Source organism: Triturus cristatus, chromosome 1_2 (assembly GCF_964204655.1).
Source record: "Triturus cristatus chromosome 1_2, aTriCri1.1, whole genome shotgun sequence".
Classification (NCBI taxonomy): domain Eukaryota; kingdom Metazoa; phylum Chordata; class Amphibia; order Caudata; family Salamandridae; genus Triturus; species Triturus cristatus.
In genome coordinates, this window is record NC_140580.1 from 471,544,569 (window position 1) to 471,568,022 (window position 23,454).

Sequence of the window (23,454 nt, forward strand, 5' to 3'; positions counted from 1 at the left end):
CAAATGTGTGTGGTTTTGGCCATATATTTAGCTTTTCTGTTTTTGCTGCAAAATTGGCAAACTCATGTCCCAAAGTCCTGGTGGATCTGAACCGTGTATTATTGTTGGCGTATGTTATTGTGTTACATTGTGTTGTCTCTTTACATATTTCAACAAATGCTGCTACATTTCACAGCCAAAGCAGCACATGATGCATACCTTTAAAGTTCCTGTGCTCAGCAGCCATTTACCACTGTCTAAGCTAAGGTTGTATTACAGTGCTGCTCCAGATCTTCAAATATTTCACACAACATTGTCCGAAAACTGTGGTAGAGAGTGCAGCTTAAATCAGCTCGGGCAGTGCTCAATTTATGTGATACTGCCTCTTATATCTGCGCCCTTTTTACAGAGTTATCCAAATGAACAGAAAAAATGCTCTGCAAAGAAACATTTACATTTCGAAAACTAATGCTGCACTGCCACCTGCCGGGGGAAAGCGGGATTGAACTAAAAATTAACCTCACGGAGGAGATTTTCAGCCTAGAATAACACCTTTTTTTATTATTTAAAGCAATCTAGTCGTTTCATTTTACTCTGTATTCAGCTCAATTGTGTCCATCTTCCTAAATCACTTTTGCATTTAACACATTCCTGAGACCTGACACAGTTAATATGCCCAGAAGAATCAGTGAGCTTCATTCATTTCTGGGAACAGGATGAGGCTTTCTGAGACCCATAAATAACTTTGATATGATTTATGTGCATATAAATTCAATTCAATTTCCTTTTTCAATTAATAGCCAATTATCAGAACCGAGCTCAACTAAAAATATTGCTCGTACCTCATTAATCTAACAAAAATTAACTTTTGCGCTGGCTTAGTAAAAAGAACATAATTTACCAAAAAATAAAAAAAGAGAAACGTTCGAAAATTAAATAAATGTTGATCGACGTTTTCGTTTTAGAAGGTGGTCCTTTACTAAATTCATACTTGTAAGGAGCCCTTTCTAATTGAAACACAGCGAGAGTAATGTAGCTGTCCATCTCTGCTTCCCATTTCAAGCCCCCCTCCTGCCAGCTCACTTTTCACATGGATTTATTTCAAATGATAACAATTAAAAGTAACATTAACCTGAATTCATTTAGAGGGCCTGTTTTATTTTATCAAGAATAGGTCTTTAAAATTTCTTCTCTCTTTTAAAAATATACGAACAATTTATTTCGCAATACTTTACTCAGCACGTCTTTTCAAATTTAATTAAATTGTAGGGGGTCATGGAAAGCGAATGCCCTGATGTAATTAAACTGTATCTTATAGCCCATTAGATTGTAAAATCCAATATCTGTCGGAACAGCACTGATATAACTTGATACATGGTTCTTCACAACGGCATAATGTCTTATGCATATTTATGTATGCAATTGTCCCGCTTACAGTTCTCATTGACATTCAGTTTAACGGTCAGACATGGGCTTTTTGGACAGTGGTGGCCGCCACAAACAAACAGTGGTTGGGTGGGTAGAGGGGCGCGAGGGGAGCGTGAGAGGAGGAGGTTTCATAATACTAATTTGAAAAAAAGACACTTACCTGCAGCTGCTGTTCGCCTCCCATGCCGCACTTCATTCTTCCTGGTCCCAGCAGCCCCTCGGCCAGCATCACAGACACCCTGTGCAATCCCAGCGCTGCACTCATACTATGAGAGCAGAGCGGGGATTGGCCTGAGCAGGCTGGTTTGATGCTCCACTCAGGACAGGGAGTCTGTGCTGTTTCTCCAAACCGGCTGTGCTGTGAAACCTAAGTGCGCATGTGTGGAGGTGTGGCACAGCGGCCAGGGCAGCTGACTCCGGAGCACAGGGCTCACGGTTCGATCCCAGGTTCCAGCGGCAGCAAAGCTCAGCATGTGTGACTATGGGCAATAGCTCACTTAATTTCCACGATGGCCCTCAGCGCCTTGAGACCCGTAGGGGTGAATAGTTCACGCTTTACAAATACTGGATTTTTGGCCAGCCTAAGTGCATATAGTTAGAATCATCATTCAACACATCATAAATGCATTGTACTAACCATTCACAATATGCGCATGGTTGGAAAACAGCATTTTGAACTCAGAAATGACCATGATTTGGAAGCAGGTGACAAACAGATGCAAACTATAACAAGCATTAGCAAAGCCAATAGATCTGGCATTGCATGCATCTAGTTTGGCTTAGTCAACACTTCTGTTGTTTAGTCATGATGTTTGCATTATTTTGTTGAGGAAGGTGGAAGACCCTCGCCAATCTAAAAAACAAAAAACATTGGCTAAAACCCAAAATAAAAAAGGGCACATGTTTCCATAGTGTTTCCTGGCATTGTGTGTGGATGTGCACCTTGTGAGAGGGCTGGCTGCGGTCACTCACAGCGAAGTTAGCCAACAGTTGAAATGGGTTGACCCATTGCCTCATGCTATCTGCTGTAGTGGGCAGATGACAAATGTGAATGACACAATACCAGAACAATCGATGCTTACATTGTAAGAGAATAAGTGCCATGGACCATTGCACCAATGTTTTGCTCAGAAGCCCACAAGCAGTGCTACTGGATGTTGGCATGCTGAATGCCATGCCTATGTAGTCTTGATCTAACCAATGTGTCTTTAATCTGCCAATTTCTGCCCCTTAATCTCACTTTTAGAGATTCCAGCTTTCTGCCTTTGTCATCGTTTTCCATCTTTGTTTTCTACCATTTTGTTCTGTCTTGTATTTTTCTCTTTCTTGTTCTGGGTCAAAGTCTAATGAGGAAACACTGGCTCAAATTAAGTACTGAGACCAATGGATGAAGAAGGTTAATGAGTGAATACATGAAATATATACTTTTAGTAAAATCACAAGGTATTGGCTAAAGCCAGACTTGCTAAGAGAAAGTGGCCCAGAATGCATTGGAGGTTTGCGAAATGGCTGAGCTGAATGCAGTAAAGATGCGTTTGAGGGTTTGGAGTGAACAGCATAGGTGAAAGAGGCAAAAAAGAGGGAATGAAAATGTGCTCTCGAAAGAGGGAAGAGAACAGGAAGGTGAGAACGGGCACCGAGACACATGCCATGCTAAATGCATGGCATGTGTCTGCCAAAGTGACTTGTTGCAATAGGAGCTGCAAGTAGCTATACTATACCAGAAATCTCAGCAGTTAATGAAACTGTGTCAGGAGACCACTGATAGGTGTACCTTCTGCAACTAGTAGTAACAGTCCCACAATAACAACATTTTAAAAAGTGCACAATAATAAAAGCAGTTAAAATACAACCAAAAAGAAATCCAGGCTGCCCTCATACCAGTAACTATATATCCACCCTAGAAGGCAGGGCAGTTCCTTAGCAAGGACAGCAGTGTGTTTCAGAGTATATAATATATTTGGGGAAAGCAACACCGGAGAGCCCACGTGATTAATGGGGGGGAGGGGGCAAGAGGTGATTAATAGAGCACTATGAGGTGTAGGGAAGAGTGACCAGATTTTGAGAAGCGAAAACCGGGACAGGCCAGACATAAAAGTTGGACTAAAGCCTCTAGTCTTTCTTCTCTATTTGGCTTGTGCTGTTTTTTGCATAGGCTTGTAAATATGTGCACAATTATGCGTACTCACAGAATAGGCATGTAAATGTATTTGTATTTGTGTATGTGTGTGTGTATCTATATATATATTCACTTAAAAAACCATAGGTTTCACACATGTTATAGTTAGCTGTACATTTCACTCGTAAAAAACCAATGAAATTCCACGTTATAGTTAGATCAGGTAACTATAACTTGCGCGCCCACAATAAACTGCTGATGACGTCACATATTACATCACTCATGACATGGTCAGTGACATCACTCATCACATCAATGATGACATCTGAAATTACACATTGTGGATTGCGGTCGCGCAAGTTATAGTTACCTGATCTAACTATAACGTGGAATTTCATTGGTTTTTTACGAGTGAAATGTACAGCTAACTATAACATGTGTGAAACCTATGGTTTTTTAAGTGAATTTGCAAGGTTTTTTAAATGCTAATTCCAAACTATAACGTGTGTGAAACCTATGGTTTTTTCAGTGAATTTGTACGTTTTTTTAAATGCTAAGTTATGTATTTATTTTTTATTTTTTTTTCTGATTTTTCACCGTGCGCACACCCTGCGCGCATGGTGCACTTCGCGCACCGAGCGCCCACGTTGCGCAGTTCATACCGTGCGCGCCTCGCCTTTTTTTTACACAGTAACAATTTTTTTTTCTCCCTTGCGGGTCCTTCAATTTATTTAATAAATGTGATTGTTATTTCGTTTTTTTTTTTGCCGTGCGCGTACGGTAAGCTTACCGTACGCGCACTCCGCGATTTTTTTTAAATTTTATTAAATGTATTTTTCGTACTTTTTGGTCCTTCGTGGACCCCCTGACAAACGCTAGGGGGTCTGCAACTCTCTTCGTTGCCCCCTTTTCACGTTATCCACCTTTGTTTTTCAGTGCGAGAGACAGAAAATGGCGGCCGACACTTTCTGATTTCGACCGATTCGAATGTTTACAGTCATGTAACCACCAATCAGAATTGAGCTCGCGCACGGCACCGTACGCGTACGGTAAGCTTACCGTAAGCGCACGGAGCGCGCTTACAGATATATATATTGATTTAAATGCTATTTTCTCAGGACCTACTGAACAGATTTACACCAGACCTGCAAAAGGCACATCTCTGACCTGAGGACTACCTCTCTGCCAAATTTCAAGTAATTCTGTTCAGCCGTTCGGGCTGTAGCTCGGACTAAATGTCCTATGGGAAAATGCAAGGGGAAAACGCGTTTTGGGATCCCCCTTTTTTCTCAGCCCCCGCTTGACGAATCCCCCCCGAGACTTTCAGGGTAGGAGCGGAGCGGAGCGCCCCACCTATTTTGAAAATTTCGCGAGGATTCGTCAACCGGCGCCAAAGTTATTCCAAATAGAATGTTGCGGATTTCCTATGGAAACACGGTCCTAACTATAACTATCTACTGGCGACCGCCAGTAGATAATATATATATATATATATATATATATATATATATATATATATATATTCTGCTCCAAAGGATGTCCACCTGGTGAGCAGCACTCGATCAGCAGCTTTGTTTATGATAGGCATGGACGAGGATCCGCTTGTAGGAGCCGCTCCGTAGTGGAATTGCCTGATGCGTTTCGAAGCTCCATATGCTTCTCTTCAGAGGCTTTAACGGAGACGGTGTGTGCAAGCGCTGAACCTACTTCGCCATTTTCATATTGCACTCCCACCCGTAATGTTACGGGGGCCACCTGACATGGTAACCATCATGTCAGTAATGTGGGTCAGCAGCGGCAAACAGGATTGAGGACGAGTCCACTTGCAGGGTCCATACAGGACAAGATTTGTGTGCTATCCGGACCATATTTCCCACAATGCACAGTCTCATTCGAGCTTCCCATTGGTGGGAGTGCAATATGAAAATGGCGAAGTAGGTTCAGCGCTTGCACACACCGTCTCCGTTAAAGCCTCTGAAGAGAAGCATATGGAGCTTCGAAACGCGTCAGGCAATTCCACTACGGAGCGGCTTCTACAAGCGGATCCTCGTCCATGCCTATCATAAACAAAGCTGCTGATCGAGTGCTGCTCACCTGGTGGACAACCTTTGGAGCAGAATGTAACACGCGGCCGTCCTGCCGCGGAGCTTGCACCACCCCGTAATGTTACGGGGGCCACCTGACATGGTAACCATCATGTCAGTAATGTGGGTCAGCAGCGGCAAACAGGATTGAGGACGAGTCCACTTGCAGGGTCCATACAGGACAAGATTTGTGTGCTATCCGGACCATATTTCCCACAATGCGCAGTCTCATTCGAGCTTCCCATTGGTGGGAGTGCAATATGAAAATGGCGAAGTAGGTTCAGCGCTTGCACACACCGTCTCCGTTAAAGCCTCTGAAGAGAAGCATATGGAGCTTCGAAACGCGTCAGGCAATTCCACTACGGAGCGGCTTCTACAAGCGGATCCTCGTCCATGCCTATCATAAACAAAGCTGCTGATCGAGTGCTGCTCACCTGGTGGACAACCTTTGGAGCAGAATGTAACACGCGGCCGTCCTGCCGCGGAGCTTGCACCACCCCGTAATGTTACGGGGGCCACCTGACATGGTAACCATCATGTCAGTAATGTGGGTCAGCAGCGGCAAACAGGATTGAGGACGAGTCCACTTGCAGGGTCCATACAGGACAAGATTTGTGTGCTATCCGGACCATATTTCCCACAATGCACAGTCTCATTCGAGCTTCCCATTGGTGGGAGTGCAATATGAAAATGGCGAAGTAGGTTCAGCGCTTGCACACACCGTCTCCGTTAAAGCCTCTGAAGAGAAGCATATGGAGCTTCGAAACGCGTCAGGCAATTCCACTACGGAGCGGCTTCTACAAGCGGATCCTCGTCCATGCCTATCATAAACAAAGCTGCTGATCGAGTGCTGCTCACCTGGTGGACAACCTTTGGAGCAGAATGTAACACGCGGCCGTCCTGCCGCGGAGCTTGCACCACCCCGTAATGTTACGGGGGCCACCTGACATGGTAACCATCATGTCAGTAATGTGGGTCAGCAGCGGCAAACAGGATTGAGGACGAGTCCACTTGCAGGGTCCATACAGGACAAGATTTGTGTGCTATCCGGACCATATTTCCCACAATGCACAGTCTCATTCGAGCTTCCCATTGGTGGGAGTGCAATATGAAAATGGCGAAGTAGGTTCAGCGCTTGCACACACCGTCTCCGTTAAAGCCTCTGAAGAGAAGCATATGGAGCTTCGAAACGCGTCAGGCAATTCCACTACGGAGCGGCTTCTACAAGCGGATCCTCGTCCATGCCTATCATAAACAAAGCTGCTGATCGAGTGCTGCTCACCTGGTGGACAACCTTTGGAGCAGAATGTAACACGCGGCCGTCCTGCCGCGGAGCTTGCACCACCCCGTAATGTTACGGGGGCCACCTGACATGGTAACCATCATGTCAGTAATGTGGGTCAGCAGCGGCAAACAGGATTGAGGACGAGTCCACTTGCAGGGTCCATACAGGACAAGATTTGTGTGCTATCCGGACCATATTTCCCACAATGCACAGTCTCATTCGAGCTTCCCATTGGTGGGAGTGCAATATGAAAATGGCGAAGTAGGTTCAGCGCTTGCACACACCGTCTCCGTTAAAGCCTCTGAAGAGAAGCATATGGAGCTTCGAAACGCGTCAGGCAATTCCACTACGGAGCGGCTTCTACAAGCGGATCCTCGTCCATGCCTATCATAAACAAAGCTGCTGATCGAGTGCTGCTCACCTGGTGGACAACCTTTGGAGCAGAATGTAACACGCGGCCGTCCTGCCGCGGAGCTTGCACCACCCCGCAATGTTACGGGGGCCACCTGACATGGTAACCATCATGTCAGTAATGTGGGTCAGCAGCGGCAAACAGGATTGAGGACGAGTCCACTTGCAGGGTCCATACAGGACAAGATTTGTGTGCTATCCGGACCATATTTCCCACAATGCACAGTCTCATTCGAGCTTCCCATTGGTGGGAGTGCAATATGAAAATGGCGAAGTAGGTTCAGCGCTTGCACACACCGTCTCCGTTAAAGCCTCTGAAGAGAAGCATATGGAGCTTCGAAACGCGTCAGGCAATTCCACTACGGAGCGGCTTCTACAAGCGGATCCTCGTCCATGCCTATCATAAACAAAGCTGCTGATCGAGTGCTGCTCACCTGGTGGACAACCTTTGGAGCAGAATGTAACACGCGGCCGTCCTGCCGCGGAGCTTGCACCACCCCGTAATGTTACGGGGGCCACCTGACATGGTAACCATCATGTCAGTAATGTGGGTCAGCAGCGGCAAACAGGATTGAGGACGAGTCCACTTGCAGGGTCCATACAGGACAAGATTTGTGTGCTATCCGGACCATATTTCCCACAATGCACAGTCTCATTCGAGCTTCCCATTGGTGGGAGTGCAATATGAAAATGGCGAAGTAGGTTCAGCGCTTGCACACACCGTCTCCGTTAAAGCCTCTGAAGAGAAGCATATGGAGCTTCGAAACGCGTCAGGCAATTCCACTACGGAGCGGCTTCTACAAGCGGATCCTCGTCCATGCCTATCATAAACAAAGCTGCTGATCGAGTGCTGCTCACCTGGTGGACAACCTTTGGAGCAGAATATATATATATATATATATATTATGGCCGACATTAAAAAGCTATCCTAAGCACATAAATCTGGGTCCGTGTCTGCTTTGCCGAAAAAGAAATTGGACGGGAGGTCAAAAGGTGAAAAGCAGCTTCCTCGATATATATATATATATATATATATATATATATACATACACACACAGATACACACACACACATATAGAGCAGGACCTCCATACTGAGCTCCCCAGCGCTCTTAGCCACCCTGTCTCCTCTCTGCTGGGAGTATGCATTGGTCCCCCTCCTGTGCTGCCTGACAGAAACAGATAAATTACCTTAAAATTTCAGTCTTCCGAGGTGCTTTTGAATGGAGCGTATAACTTTGCAGAATGACCTGACCAGTGTCCCAAAACCAGGACATTTACCTAAAATTAAGAAAAGTGTCGGACACCGGGACAGTCCTTTGAAAACTTGGACTCTCCAGGGAAATCCAGGCCGTCTGGTCACCCTAGCGTAGGTGAAATAGTGTTACTGGTTTATTTAGAGTGGTTAAGAAGAGAAAAGGGACAGTGTAGATCTGGAGGCTGCAGTTGTTGTTTAGGAGGGAGCAGGTTCAAAGAATCCCACTGCAAATGCCTATGTTTCTGTAGCGGGTTATCTCACAACGCTGCGGTAAAAGGCTTCAAGTGCTGACCGGCATTGAGCTGCCTCAAATGCTCTGTGGGAGCCTCACGTGTTCTGTAACAGCGACTGCTAGGGCAGGCACACTGGTATTAACTGTTACATAAGTACATCTACGCTTCATCATACATTTACTTCGCATTACATACTGACATTGCGTAACTACTTGACTTAGGCAGCCTTTGTCTACTACCTCTTGTGCACTCTGAAAGAACTTTCTTTGCACTAGTTATACCCACAGCAAGCAGTTGTGCTGTACCCACAGCAGTCATTTGTTTTCACAGGGCAGATTCCCCGATCTAACAATAAACTAATGTACAAACCAAAGAGGTGAAACTTTTGCCTTCATCAGTGGAAGGAGTTGCAGCCAGGAATACTACAAGTCTCTTTCTAGCAGGAAACTAGCAAGAAAAGACCAGTAGTCTGATGGGGAGAGGGATTTCCGTGAGGGCTTAGGGACCACTGAACTGAGTCTAAACATAGCTATTCTTGTTGGGAAATATACCCGGGTGAAGAAGGGCAGGCTGTTTTTAGCTTTCGTGGATCTCACCGCGGTCTTCGATTCTGTGAGCCACGGTAAACTATGGGAGATCCTCGAGACGATGGGAGTGGATGTAAAAATTATCCACTTTCTTAAGTGTTTTTATAATGACGCTAAGACACAAGTGTGTTATGGTTTGGGTGGTGAAAGTAAGGCTCCTTTTCCAATTAGGAGGGGGGTTAGGCATGGGTGTGTTTTGGCCCCCTTCCTTTTTAATTTATATAATAATGGGCTGGGTCAGGCCCTCCTTTAAGACGGCCGAGATTTTCCTCAAATAACCGGATGCCCAATATCTGCGCTCCTTTAAGCGGATGACGCAGTTTTGATGTCTCATACGCAAATAGGCCTACAGAGTGTCCCAGACAGTTTTTCAAATGTTATGAATGACCTTGATCTTAGTGTGAACACTTCGAAGACCTATATAATGAGGTGTGGCTGGGGTAGTCAGAGGTCCAGGGACATGTTTGTGGACGGACAGACAATAGAGTCCACAAAGAGTTTCTCATATCTTGGTATAATATTTCATAAAAATGACTCATGGACCCAGGCTGTCTCAGTAAAAAAACACTGGCGTTTCTAAGAACAACAACAGCCCATATGAATTTTTTAAGAAAACTGGGCAGAAGACCTCCTGTAGAGCTTATTAAAATTTACAAAGCAAAATGTATTGCCACTGCTATGTATGGGGCAGGGGTGTGGAGATTTACAGATATTAACCCGCTACAGCTAGTGGAAAACACCTTCTTAAGATATATTTTGTCTGAACCGGCTAGTACTTCCTCGTATGTTTGCCATGCTGAGCTGGGGCTTACATATATTTCTGATCTTATTAAATTGGAACCTATTCTCCAATGGCATTTGGACGAAAGAAGAGATAAAATTGAACAGGGACATCTTAACAGATAGTCTGAAATTGGAAGGGGCACTAAAGATTCCGTGGGTAAGGTACGTTCAAAACTTTATGTGCGATTTAGGTCACTTAGAATACTTTACAGACTGGAGTACTATCCAGACAGTCTCCAGAAAGGACCAACAAAAGGAGAGTCTCCAACTACTGGACACATTAAGAATATCGGTAGAGATTTTAAAGCCCAGTGTCCTTCATGATCAGCTGATTTTAACAACTTTTAGCATACAATCTTACTTAACGTTTGTACCTAATGGGTACGATAGGTAACTTTTAACTAGATTTAGGCTGGGGACCTTTCATAGATTTGTAACCTTTTTTCTAACATGAACGACTGGGCCCGAAATTTGCAACTGGGTCCATGCGACAACCAGTCAGCTCAATCTACTATCCATGTTGTTTTATTTTGTAAATTTTATGGGGAGTTAAGGAAGCTATGGATTTGGGATAAGACAATGTCACACGGCACTGATTAGAATGCAGCTCTTGGAGAATGAACATATAGCATGGAGGAAGGCCATGTTCTCAAAGAAAGTATTATATCAAAGGAAACACATTGTAATTTAAGTACTGAGACTACGGGCACATTGTCATATTTTTTTTATCAAGTTTGACTTTTAAAAATAATTCTGCACAAACTATTTTTCTTTCTTTTTATACCTGTCTATTTATGAGTAAATGAATTGTGTGTTTTATGTGCTTTTATGATTGTCTAAAAAAGCAATCGAATAAAGTTTTCCTTGACTTGACATTAATTGGTTATGACGGCAATCAACAGATCTTACTACCACCAATTGCCCTACACAACTAAACCTCTGTATGGCAACAAGCATGAATCTCTCTCTAAAACATGCAGAAACAATTAAGTACAGCTGTTCAGTCCCACCCTTCAAACACCAATAGCATTCACCCAGAGTTCAATGAAGATGAAAATCCCTACAAAGATCACATTTTTACAAGTTGAATCAAACTCCGGCAATAGATACCTCGGAAATATCTTAGCAGCTATGACGCGTCCTCCAAAATCACAAAAATGCACTGTCAGTGCTAGACTGTGCCCTTATAACATAAATAGCTGGAGTGATGGGCCTGTCTCAGAAGAAATCTTGCAATGTTCTTTAAAATCCACAGCCTGGGTGCTGAAAATTGAGAGAAGCACAGTTTGGCACTAACTACATTTTAAGAAAGACAAATTTAGTATGGGATATTATAATTTGATGATAGTGTTCAATTCCAACAGCAAGGTGAGTACTAGCTCTCTGCCCAAGACTTTCCTTTCGGGGGCTGGCTGTGGCAGCCTTATTTTTCAAATGTTTTTGGGATGCTGAACAAGAAGAAACTCTAACAAGCATTGGCATAGCCAATAGGTATCGCCTTTGGGACATTATAAGTGTTAAGCCATGCAGAAGTTGATGTTGCACCAAGGATATTGTGCTGCGTAATTAAATACTTATAAGGTCCCAAAGGCGAGACATATTGGCTATGCCAATGCTTGTTTTTTTGTTGTTTTTTTGTTAATCGGCCAGTAAGTCCTCGGGTGCATCAAATACATCTGAGAAAGTGCAATAAGCACAAACATTAAGTGAACATTTTCCTCAGCACTTCTTTGTATTGTTAATACTGAAGACATACTACGTAAGAGAATGTTTCATGGAACATCAACCCTGAAATGTGATGTGGACAAGAAATTGTGCAAGTAGTTCTTCAAATCATTATGTGTTTAAAAACACTGCTGCCTTGCGGGTAATGAGTCAGACTCCCGCTTCCAACCACCCTAAGGTCAGTAAATGAAATACAGTAAATTTGTTAACAGTAACCTCTGTTATTTACAGCTCGGGTAGGACATTTGTCGCCGCGGGTGCTTTCTGCTTATTAACGGTGCCACCCACACTACCGCAAATGACCCCTCCACACACTACTCAGCCGGCCATAACGACCCACTGGCCCCTTCTCTGACATGACTTTTTACTAAGCTTTTTCCAGGATAAAAACGCAACAGCCGACGAAGTTCATACCTTCTATTTCAACTACTCAGTAGGCGGGGGCTCTCACTATGAGATGTGTACAGGTGACACTACCAGCACAAACCGACATCTCCATCACATCTGAGAGCAGCGTGCGCACAGGCACCCGAGGCGTACGGAGCCCAATATTGTTTGAATCACACATATTCCGGAAAATTACCTGGTACTCATGTCATGTAATTGGTCCAAAATTAGAACGATGTTGGCCAGAGCTGTCGGTCCCCGCCTGGCCAGGGTATCTCTGAGACAGAAAGCAGGAAGAGGGCGAGCAGTCCCATTCACACCCGGGCTCCGGAGTCCACTTGGGGCAATTTCCACGTACCAGCGCCCAGCCTGCAGGGCGGCTGGCTCCGGCAGAGGCTGCACACCGCTACCTTCTGGCAGACTCACGGCTCAGCCAGTTGCGGAGCCAAGCAGCAGTCCAGGGAGCTCGGGAACACTGGCGCTGCCTGCAGTGGGCATTGGCAGGTTCTGCCGGAGGCAATTGTAGGATCACGTCCTTCTGCAGCCCCTCCCCCAGCAAGCAGTGCGTCTTCTTCCCCGGAGCTCAGCTGTGTGCCAGCTCCCGGATGCACCCTATGGTGGGTCAATACCTCCAGGGGAGAGGGGGCATGGCGAGCGCTCTATTGTCTCCCTCCATCCCCCCCGCATCGGGCACGCACCCTCTGACCATGCCCGAACCAGGCCCCTCTGGCCTCGAGCCCGCGCGGGCCGGGGCAGCCACGTGTGAATTGTGGAAGTAAACAAGCACTAAATAAATACCCGTGCGTTTTCCATGTCAGCCATCGCGTGGATTGCAACTTGGGACATGTGTTGATGAAGGAGTATGGGAATAGGTGGTGTCCGCGTGCACCATAGAAGATTAACCTAGAATATAACACTGCCCTATGCATGGGCGCGAGTGCAGGCGGAGAACACTAGGCTTGTATGAGGAAGTAGCCAGGGCAGTAATGGCAGCAGTTTCCCATGTAAAAAATGCAACCTAACGGGCAGACTATGCTTTTATATGTGATGAGGCAAGAGGCATAAGGGGCGCTTGGTTTTAAGTATTCAGGGCGGAGAAGACTAGGCTTGTATAAGGAAGTAGCCAGGGCAGTAATGGCAGCAGTTTCCCATGTAAAAAATGCAACCTAAAGGGCAGAGTATGCTTTTATATGTTATGAGGCAAGAGGCATAAGGGGCGCTTGGTTTTAAGTATTCAGACCCACTGCCAGTCACACCCCTCAGTACTCATCTGCCCTGAAGTTTCTTAAGTAGCCCTGGTGGTTGCTTTCCCTGTAAAGACAATAATAAAATGAACAAGCAGGGCAGCGGGGCGAACGCGCTAATAACGCGCGCACATGCTACAAGGGCAACCCAATGCGACCAGCACTGACTGCCATCTGTGTCCAATTAAGATAATTGGTTACAGATGGCACTGCTCCTCGCCCCCGCGGACCCTAGGCCAAGGCAGGCCATGCACCCGCCTTTGGCCAATAGCGTGTTGTCTTTCTCAGAAAGATGCACGCAAAGGCCAATAGGTGTGGTTAAAAAATAAAGCACACGCACGAGCGTGTGTTTAAAGTTAAAAAGCCCTTACTTAAAGTCTCGCAGAGCACCTCATGCGTGCTGGCTCAGGCGAGACCTAAAAAAGGACGAGAGAGTGGTAGGGCTTGTACAGCACTTTTGAAAACACTGTCAATGGAGGTAAGGATTCACTATTTTCAAGAGGGAGAGCTGGTACTATATAATCTTTGTCTTCTTGGGACTTTGTTCACTGATGGACAGGTCAGTGTGGACGCTGAATCCAAGTGAACTGGCACTGGTTGCAGCTGCATGTTAAAGATATATTAGACACAACTTTCAAACAACACGAACTCTCTCATATCGAGAATTATGTAGATGAGCCAGGTTTGGACTAGATGTTGTTTGTTGCTGTTGGCAAATATGGAGAAATTGGGTCTTGTTGAGGATGAGCTTAAAGGAGGTGCGTAAAATCCAGATCTGAATGAGAAAGAGGTAGAGCTTAAGTTAATCAATGTTAACAGCAGAGGATTAATTTATGTAGAGTGGTGTGCTGTCAACAAATTGGTGAATTTTGATGTTGGCTGTTAGTGAGTAGGTTCAAAATGGTGTCATGTGGAGGGTGAAGATGATGGCAGACATGACAAAGCCCTGGGGTACTCCAAAATTGATAGGGGGCTTCCTGGATACCTCTACCTTACTCTCAAGCTTGTACACAGTTGCAGCAACGAGCCCCTGGAGCACCATGACATTTCGCTGGACTCCCACAATTGCATTTATTGTGTTTTCCCATTTTGTCCAAGAAGACCTGCATACATTTGTCTGCCACACAGACAAATAGCCTAAGAATGGCCAACATTTCGCTGTTCATTTAGACATGCCACTCATGCCTTGTTTGCTCATTATATTTACAAGCAACTGACCTGCTTTATGTCCCTTGCTAAAGATTTAAGAATTCTTCCAACTCCCCACTCTTATTTCTGTGGCCGATTGATACTTTGCTGTATCAGAGATCCGATCAGGACGTTTACTTCAGATTTGTGTAGATCGATGCGCAGCTTGTGCAAAGGTTTGCTCTCAACCAATTATGTATATGGGGCCCTCTAGCATCAGTAGGTATAGGGGAGTCCAGCTCCCCCTTTCCATTCACTGAGACTGCTTACGCCATCTTGGTTCTAGTTGGCAAGAAGCACCCAGAACGCTGACCCACATCCACGATCTTGGTCACTGAGGTTAGAACCACGATGGTGTTCACAATGATGTTCCTACTTCAAGCAACTGCCCCACTCTACACTAACTCACCTACCAGCATACTCTCTGCTCCTACGGGGCCACTGGTGGGCCACCACTACTTCCTTCCCAGCTTTCTGTGGGTGGGGGGGGAGAACTTCCCCAAAGTTTCTATTAACTCATATCAGAAAGGGAAGTCTCTGATTGCCTCAAGTCTGCTCAGTCTGATGTCACCAAAAACAGGTAACACTCAGTATGGGGAACTGGAAAAGGACGGAAAGAGGATATTCAAACGAACACATCAATCTTAGGCACTGTATTCTGGCCCATTATATACTAGCCAGTAGACACACAGAGATATTCTCCAGCGTTTATCGCGTACCAGCTAAGGAAAGCAAATCTCCTCATGGCCTCAATGTTGGGCATGTAAAATGAATATCACTGAAACACCATGGCTGATAAACAACCAGAAACTTAAGAACATGTACCACACCATGCGAGTGAACTCAGTAAGTTTTGTGTAGAAAATAACAATTTAAGGCGTGCTACCCCAACAAGCCTTTTCTGGTTCAGATGTCAAAGCAATCAATGGTTATGCACACACAAATTAACGTGAGAAGCAAAGTTTGTCTCTATCAAGGGTTAATCCTTTTAATTATGGTCACAACAAATGTTCTTCAAAAATAATCTATTTTAGTCCTTCTTATTAATGCAGCAAAATTCAACACAATGCATTTCGGGTAAGCCTTCGTCAAGGGAAAAAGTAATACAATTCATCCTTACTCTGGAAATGAACCCTTCTCAATGGCTAACTTAAACAATACATACACTTTGTTTAATTGTGCAGATTAATTGATAATCATTAAAACGCTCTCTTCGATTGAGTTTCAAACCATACTGGTGGTAAGTAAGCAATAGTGAGGTACATCCAAAGACAGAATGTTGACAACACTGAATCCTTTAGGTATTATAATTTAAAGACTGAAGGACAGATGCTTCAGGTGGAAAGACAGGAGCATATGCAGTCCAAGAACAGACAACAGCACGGTGACCAAACAAACGCGCTGTGGAAGTAGTGCGACACTTAAGATGCAGCAAAGTACAAATGTGGCAACAGCGGTACCATAACACACAACCAATGAAAGTCAAAGCAGCGATGAAAATGGAGCAAGGGACTGTCTTTTCAATTGTTTTTATTTGATTATTGTGGCCTCCTATGGAACCTAGAAATGAAGAAAAGGGAGTGCACTCCAAATAAATCCAAATTAATCAAGTTCTTTTTGGTGCTGCAGCAAGCATGAGTTGTCCACTAATGCTATGAATACTTCAGTTAATAAGAAGTCAAAGGACTTGTATAAGCTGCGCACTGTTCACCTGGTGTATAAGCACCTAAACTATTATAAACATGAATTCAAACACTAATGCGATTGTATTCTCATAATAATTCTTTTAATCCATGTGTGTCTATTTGCTGCATACATTTTTTCCAAATGTTTTTTGCTTTAAAACATTTAGGTTAACACAAATACTCTTGTTATTAAAACAGGCATCAGTGCATTATAGATGCTAATATCCAAACAAAAATACAAATATGCAAATGAATTTTTCACTTAGTAATAAGCCCAATGCATTTCGGAACTACATTGTTCCTTCCTCAGGGGAAATTCTGAAAAACATGAATAATACAACATATCGTCAGTTATACACTTTGCAACCCTCCTATGGAACCTGACATTTAAGTACTTAAACAGTTTCAATTGCTTAGACAGGTTACGGGTCTCGCATCACCCTTAGACACCTGAGTGCAAGAAAGGGACAGATGTCCTGCTTAAATGTGGCTGACACTGACGGGTGATGCAAAGCCTTTGCAACACTGTCGCCAACATCATTCACTAGATATACGGAACATGGTTTTCTGGTTTTGGGGCATATAGAGCCAATTAAACATAACTTTATGCAAATGTTCTTGATTCAACACATGTATTGATACTTTCGGTACAGATGTCTATAATAATGATGTTGGTTCTCCCACCGCCCTCTCTCATCTTGATATACAAGGCCATATCTTCAAGTCTCTCCAGCAAGGAATATATATTCCGAAGACGAGCCTTTTGTCATCTCCATTTTTCTTAAAAAAATGCTCAAAAGACATAAATTCCCTAAATACAGTCACCCTCCCTCATCTCATATTGTGATCACCAGTCAGTGTAGGTGTGAAATATAAGGAAATGTAGTAATCACACATTTTCTAGACGATTTCCCACTCCTCCATAGTTGATCTTATCTTCACCATTTTTTCAACCAATGGGGTGGTATCACACACCACTCTGTATTCCTGGAATGCAGAATGGTGTGTCCAAATTGAAAAGGCAAGAAGGCTCCATGGATTACAATTTTCCCTACCATGTGGTATAATAGTAAGACCTGGAGGCAACTGAATGATGCTTTGTTGAGGCGATCTCACAATGAGCCTGTTATGTTTCAATCAAAAAATACAAGGTTTGGATCTCACTTGAGTCTATCAAAACAAATTCACACGTCCAACAGATATTTTTACATAAAACAAAACAACTATAAACACAATCCTTTAAATGATTTTTTTCTTTAGGATCTCACCATGGTCCTTAAATTCTGAAATCACTGAGGAATTAATAATCTATTCGTATCTATGCTTAGTTTCAAAATATGTGAAAAGTCTAGAAAGTTTTTCCCATAACTATAATTCATGTATAGGTATCATCAAATCAAATATGGAATACAGAATGGTGTGTCCAAATTAAAAACTTAAGGCAGCTCCAATTATCACAATTTCACTTACCAGGTGGTATAGAAAGGCCTCGAGGCAACTGGATTGTGCTTTGTTGAGGAGGCCGCATAATGAGCTGTGGGGCAAATACTCTCGGAGGAGTCGCCATCGCATGCCTCAGTGATGGCGACAGTGATGGGTTGGACATGACATGTGCAACTGTGCTCTGCTGCAGGCCACCTGCAGCAGAACATGGAACACCCAACCCAAGGGGTGACGGTGTAATACTGGTGCGCAGGGTGTCGTTGTTGGACACTACAGAGGCAGAACATGGAGTATCGTGCATTATGCTAGTGGGAGGCATCATCATTGGAAGAGACGTTGAGGGTTTGCAAGGCGAGGCTCCTGCAGCATGGTGAAGTACTGATGAATTAGGCTGCATTTGCGAGTCCAGTTTACAGTGAGTTATAGATGGATTCTGGTGGTTGACAACGTGTGCTACTGACGTTGGTGCGTAAGTGCGCCATGCACAGTCCACATTCTGCATAAATACAGGGTCAACTGAGCTACAATGCCCATTTTGTGTAATGGCTGCTATGTGAGCTTGAGGTCTTTGAAAATGGACAGAGGACTGGTTGGCACCATACATCAAGCTGGCTTGAAGCAGACTTTGATGAGCGGCGGGAGATGCACTTTTGGGACTGCATAGAATAGTCATGTTTGAACTTCTGCTGCTTGCACCGCCGACTGCCCCTGCAGGATACGTATGCGACGCGGAGCTGTGCTGAGTAGGGTGGTGGAAGTGACTGTTTGCAGCAGGCAGAGTCGAGCTCCTGATAGGTGTAGATAAAGAAGCTAGGGGTGCGGAGTTCGTCTTTATTGCAGGGGCAGAAGGGTTCACCAGTGGCAAAGTGGCTGCCAGTGATTTGGAACTTCTTAGCGCTGTGTTTGGGACAGACGGGCTCATTAGTGATACCCTGGCATGGGGAGCCATCGATGTTGTGACATGGGGTGCTCCATGCGACGGCTGCTGCTGCCTGCCCTGACTGTTTACATGCGCACCTGCAACAGGCTGAGCACTGACAGTAGAGAGAAGCTGGCTCTTGCTGCCACTCACAGTCGCTCCTCTACTGAGCACTGAGCCACCAGTTCTGTGCTGCTGCTGAGCAGTGGTCAGCCCCCAAGAAGCCCAAGTTACACCCCTGCTGCACCAGGCCCGTGTCCAGTCAGCTGCGATTAGAGAGAACCCACTAAATTGCTGACGGCTTTTTCATCCACCTCGGAGAAGAGCATCTCCTCCAGGGGATCAGAGGAGCCCGCCATCTTGCTTGTCTGCACTCACCGAAGCCTTTGGAGTTTTGTCTCAGTGCGTCTGTGATACAGCCCGGGGCATGATGGGAATCTGGTGACGACATAGGATCCCCATCCCAGCTAATGAGTTTGCTGTAAAGGCGTGTGCTTCTAGTCACGGGTGTCGCAGTTGTAAACACGGCGACAATGAGCGGAGGTCGGGCAGCTGGAAGCAGTGTGGGGCGTGGCATAGTAACTGCTCTGCCCCCCTGCCGAGCCCAAAGGAAAAAGCAAACAGCAACAGAAGCTTTAACAAGCGGTCGCCATGACGTATACTTTCCTCTTTTTCTGCCGTCCCACTTCGACGGCCTCGCCCGCTAAAAGGTTTCTTATCTTTATGGGGCCATGTGTTTGGCCCCATAAAGATAAGAAACCTTTTACTTCAGAAGGAAAGCAGGCGAGGCCGTCCAAGTGGGACGGCAGAAAAAGTTGAACGAAAACGTCACTACCAACTCTTTTCCAATGGCTGGCCACCGTTTAGCATAAACGGTGACGCCAGCCAATGGAAAAGAGGGGCGGGCTTAATGCCCTTTACACAAAATACCCCAAATCATTAAATCTCGCCAGCGAGACTGTGCATGTACGCAGCCTACGCCAGGCAAGACCTAAAAACTACAGTAAGTCATGTGGTGGCCAACCAGTTTACAGTCTGGCCCATTGGCTTTCAGCCTTTAAAATACACCACTAGGTCAGCTATTGAGCAGCTGTGGTATTTACTTTGCACACTATGCTGATGACACCTAGCTGTATCTTCCAGAATTAGAAAATGATGATCATCAATTACAGAACTGCCTCCATGTTTCAGACCTGGACAACTGCGGGCACTTTACAATCAGCCCCACAAATACAGTATACGTCCTGTTCAATCTAGGAGATGACCACAGCATCTCCAGATCCTGGAAGATTAAGCCAGAGCTCTTGGCTTTCACCTGGATTCCATACTTTGTCTGTGATTATATATCAGTAATGAGAAACAAATGGACCAATTCTAACTTCATCTCCTCGGATAGATGCAGAACATTCATCCGCCTGGCTCCTTCCGAATCAACATGCAGCCACTTATGCTACTTGTTAGACCTGGCATCTTTGGCGTGGTTACCCCTGACTTTTTGCCTCTACCTCCTGTATTTTTGATGCTATGCTGGATTTCGTTTTTGCTGGTTTAGATGCTTTGGGCACTTTGCCACTGCTGATCAGTGTCAAAGTGCAAGTGCTCCCTTGGTAAATTATTGTGTTGATTGGTTATCCATGATTGGTATATTTGTTTCACCTGTTAGCCCCTAGTAAAGTGCACTGCGTGTGCCAGGGCTGGTGATTCAAATGCTACTAGTGGGCTGCAGCACTGATTGTGCCACCCACAGGAGTAGCGCTAAAATGATGTCTTAGGCCTGCTTGCAGTGCCTATGTGCAGTCCAGGACTGCCATGTCGACCTGGCCAGTGCACCCACTGACCAGGCCTTATCCTTCCCTTTCTGTACATGTCAGGCATCCCTATGGTGGCCCTAGGTACCCCCCTGGGCTGGGTGCAGTGTATCTGAAAGGTAGGGCATGTACTGAGGTGTGTAACATGCCCTGGTAGTGAATTACAGCCATTTTCGTTTTTCACTGCTGAGAGGCTATCTTGCCCATAGGATAGAATGGGGAAGGCTGTTTACATGCCTATCTTCCCATAGGGGCAAGGTAGAAAATCCAAGTTTGGTATCTCTGTGTTCAGAATTTAATTATACATCTTTTTAGCAAGATGGTTTTTAAATTCACGGTGTGGGAATAGCACTTTTTAGAAAGTAGCTATTCTCCTGTTTAACCTTCCTGTGTGCCTGTGTGCTGGTTGGCTGACTGGTGTCAGGTGATGTGCTAGGTGGCTCCAGGAGCCTGGATGAGTCAGCAGCAGGGTGAATAGGGAGATCTGCTTTAGATGGGTGGGAGGAGTAGTCCCTGGGTCTGAATAGGGCTGCCCCTGACAAACACAAAGCTGGCTCCACCCCCTGCTGGCCAGGCTGAGGACTCTGCCTCTGCTGGCACAAAGAAGGCTCCACCTCCTGCTGAGCGTCTAACGACCCTGCCCCTCACTCTGAAAGGAACCAGGTGCTCCAGAGCAGAGCACACCCAGGAACTGGTTTGAGCAGGGGAATCCCCCCACTGAAACACAAGAGACAAAGACTTGGAGGGGTATAAGAAGAGGACCCCAGACACCTAAATTTTAGATCACTTTGGAACTAAGAAGAAACCTCTGCCAAGGAGAAAGCTGAAAAGAACTGAAGAGGAGAAGACTGCCTGCTTGCTGTTTTGCTTTGCTGCCAAGGAGAGGGGAAGGACTTTGCTGTGTCCCCTTCTTTTGATTCTGATCTCCAAGGGCCAGAGAAGAGCTGGCTCCCTGTTAAGAAGTCCCAGGAACAAAAGGACTTCACCACCAGCTCCCCTGGAACTCTGCTGAAGGAGTTCTGACCTGCCTTGGAGTGCTTGCCCAGTCTTGGGGCCTCAGGAGGTCGTTTTGCTGTGTTTGGGAGCTGGGAAGCAGAAGCGTGAACAAGAGTGACTGGTACCCAACGCATCATCCGATTGCGTGTCGCAAGACGAGAGTGCGTGGAAAATTTCATCGCGGCACCATCGCAACACGCAGGGTCTCCGCATCGCCGAGTGCGTCGAGCATCGTCCCGAAGCGTGAAGCTTCCTGCCATTGCGAGGGTTGTCGCAGAACCAGTTTGCGGGCCGCACCACTGCCGGTGCGTGAAAAGTCTCCAATCGCTGCGTGCGTCGACACAGAGTCCCGTTCCGTGGCGCATCGAGAGTTGCGGCGCCGGAAGGCAACGCTGCGCCACGCATCGCACCACATCGAAGAGTGTCGCATCGAACCTGTGCGTGAAGCTTCCCCCTAAGAAACCTACGCAACGAAAGCCAAAGGTATCGCATCCTCCCCCTACAGATCGGAGCCGGCGCATCCACCTCTGCTGCGTGAAGCAGGGCTGCTGCAAAGCCTCCCCAGGATCTCAGGAGCATCGCATCGCCTTTGCCATCTTCCTTGTTATAGCTTTTGGGAACCTTATCGCAACTACAGGTACTGTTGGGCACAAGAGTGTCGCATTTTGTGCATTGAGAGTCGCACTGTGCAGGACACTGATTTTGACATCCTGGAGTACTTTCTGCAAACTCTTGAACTATCTTTAAAGTAACCTTTTGAATTATATGTTGGTTTGTCTGTAATATTTGGTCTTGTGAAGTTTTTAGTAAAGATACCTTATTTTTCTAAAACTGGTGTGGAGTAAATCTGTGGTGTTTTCACTGTGTTACTGTGAGTGTTGGTACAAATACTTTACACATTGCCTTTGATAGCCTAGACTGCTCAGGCCAAGCTACCTAGAGGGTGAGCAGGGGTTATCTTAACAGTGTATCCCCCCTTCCCTGACTAGAAGCAAGGGTCCCTACTTGGACAGTGGTACCTACCCTGCCAACTAGAGACCCCCAGATCTAACACTACTGCACTTAGATTGGAGAGTGGAATCCGGTAGCGATACCAAAGCACACACTCACACTCCCTCAGTCTGTATTCCAAGCTTAATTAAATGGAGTAGTTTAGAGTCTCCGCCCCTAACATAGACTTTGACTTACTATACTTCTAGTGAATGTTCTTGTCTATAGAAAGGGGAAGTGTTTGTAGCACTTTGATTATGTATGCATCTGTATGCTTAGGTGATTCCCCATCAGTCATTGGGCAGTTTCATAATAAATTAATGTACTTCATCTGGTGAGAATCAGAAAAAGCTTTTAATTCATTTAGAACATTCTATTTCGCTGGGTCTTGTAAAGAGGTCTGTTTGACTAAGTCATAAAAGGAGGAAGCATGGGTACAAAATCCACACAAAAGGGCTGATCTAACACATGTTCAAGAAGTTTGACCATGAAGCCCTACAGAGATCTCCACAATTTACAATTATTCATTATATGTCCAAGAGATAAATTATAACCAGTATAAAACAGACATGGTTGTATGGATTAATGTTGTGTAAGGGTGTGACAAAGATCAATAATTATATAAGCTACTCTCTTTTTTTAAACAAGTTCAGCGAGTTGTTAAAGTCATTTTTTACAATTATTTAAAGTTGTATAAAAACAAAATTCAACATAATTATGTGTGTACATTTTGAGATGTGTATTTGCTCTTTCAAATGCAATTTAGTACAGTTGATACTGTTGAAAGGAAAGTGTATTTTTTCAGGGGGGTATTTTATACTGGTCTAGAAATGGTACCCACTTTGCTCGCTTCATACCATAGTTACAATGCAGGAACTGATATCTATTGATGTCAAAACTTTG

General features: G+C 45.1%; 1 protein-coding gene and 1 pseudogene across 2 annotated transcripts in view; both read right to left on the bottom strand.

Moving 5' to 3' along the window:
- The window catches only part of INPP5A (inositol polyphosphate-5-phosphatase A), a 1,511,403-nt gene that overhangs the window by 894,024 nt on the left and 593,925 nt on the right, over positions 1-23,454 (bottom strand). The window lies entirely within an intron of this gene.
- LOC146867506 (uncharacterized) lies at positions 17,858-19,116 on the bottom strand (annotated as a pseudogene).